We start from the raw sequence: 1844 nt of genomic DNA on the forward strand, positions 1-1844 counted from the left end.
TGGTTTTGTTGCTTTCATGTGGGATGGGGCTTGGAAGAGGAGATGAGGGTACAACCAGCTCTTGATGAAAAGAGGGGCAAGCAGCTGGCTTAGGGGACCCAGATTCCAAATGAACCCTGATGTTTTGAAGCTTCAGGGGAAGAGAACAGAGAGGCAGAGCCCCTGGAACTCAGCCACCTCTAAATGCCTGTCCCCAGGCCCACATCTCCTGCAGAAGTAGGAAGGTCTTTGGTTCTCTGCTCTAGGGCTGAGAAAGGACCCTTACCCAAACACAACTAGCAGCTGTGGGGATAACAGTTGTAAGGATGACAGCAATCCTTGAGGCGCAGGCCTGGGTTAGGGACCTGGGGCGAGCCGAGGCTATGGGAAACTCTGGGCATTGGAAAACTCAGCCCCGAAGACTTTGAGCTCTGCTTCATCCTCCTTCTCTTCAAGCCAAGACTGCTGCCCTTTCCCTACAGTGGAACAAGGGTCCTAGCACCCCCTCCTGAGCTCTATTGTGCCAAGGTTTGGCTGCCAATTCCAAAGATAATTACCAGCAGCCCTCAGTGATTTGGGAAGTAGGGTCTATGATTTCTTCCCCTCTACAAAAGGCTGAAGCTTCTCTTTATTGCTAAGTTAGAGCAGAGCCCAGTCCTGAATCTGGAGCTGTCACACCCCTAACTGGTAAGTGGTAGCACCTCATTCATTCTTGGGCCCCTTGCACCCAGCATGGTAACTGGCAGAGAATGTGCACTCGGCAATGTTTGGGGAGTGATGGGCCTGGGAAGGTTGGGTAGAAGAGGTCACGGGGGAAGCTCAAGACTTTGCCCTGGTGTAGCACCACTCTATGGCAGAAAGCGAAGAGGAACTAAAGAGCCTCTTGATGAAAGTCAAAGAGGAGAGTGAAAAAGCTGGCTTAAAACTCAACATTCAGAAAACTAAGATCACGGCATCCGGTCCCATCACTTCATGGCAAATAGATGGGGAAACAATGGAAAACAGTGACAGACTATTTTCTTGGGCTCCAAAATCACTGCAGATGGTGACTGCTTCAGCCATGAAATTAAAAGACGCTTGCTCCTTGGAAGAAAAGTTATGACAAACCTAGCGTATTGAAAAGCAGAGACATTACTTTGCAACAAAGGTCCATCTAGTCAAAGCTATGGTTTTTCCAGTAGTCACATGTGAATATGAGAGTTGGGCCATAAAGAAAGCTGACTGCTGAAGAATTGATGCTTTTGAACTGTGGTGTTAGAGAAGACTCTTGAGAGTCCTTTGGACTGCAAGGAGATCAAACCAGTCCATCCTAAAGGAGATCAGTACTGAATATTCATTGGAAGGACTGATGCTGAAGCTGAAGTTCCAAAACTTCGGCCACCTGAGCGGAGAACTGACTCACTGGAAAAGACCCTGATACTGGAAAGATTGAAGGCAGGAGGAGAAGAGGATGACAGAGGATGAGATGGTTGGATGACATCACCGACTCGATAGACATGAGTTTGAGCAATCTCCTGGAGCTGGTGATGGACAGGGAAGCCTGGCATGCTGTTGTCCATGGGGTCGCAAAGAGTCGGAGACGACTGAGCGACTGAACTGAACTGAACTGAGCACAATTCCTGGGTCTAGGGTGGGAGGGCCTGTTCATGGACCTCTGGAAGACAGTAGGGGCTTTTCAGAGATCAAAGGGACACCTTGTGGACTACAGGGAAGTCTCATGTATGATTTGATATAATCAAATTAAGTGTTTAGCACAATGCCGGGCACATACTTGTGCCCAATAAATACAAGCAAATTATTATAATTATTCATAGGGAGGGACCAGAGGTGGCTCAGTGGTAAAGAACCTGCCAGCCAATGCAAGA

The sequence above is a fragment of the Cervus elaphus genome, chromosome 1, assembly GCF_910594005.1.
Source record: "Cervus elaphus chromosome 1, mCerEla1.1, whole genome shotgun sequence".
Classification (NCBI taxonomy): Eukaryota; Metazoa; Chordata; class Mammalia; order Artiodactyla; family Cervidae; genus Cervus; species Cervus elaphus.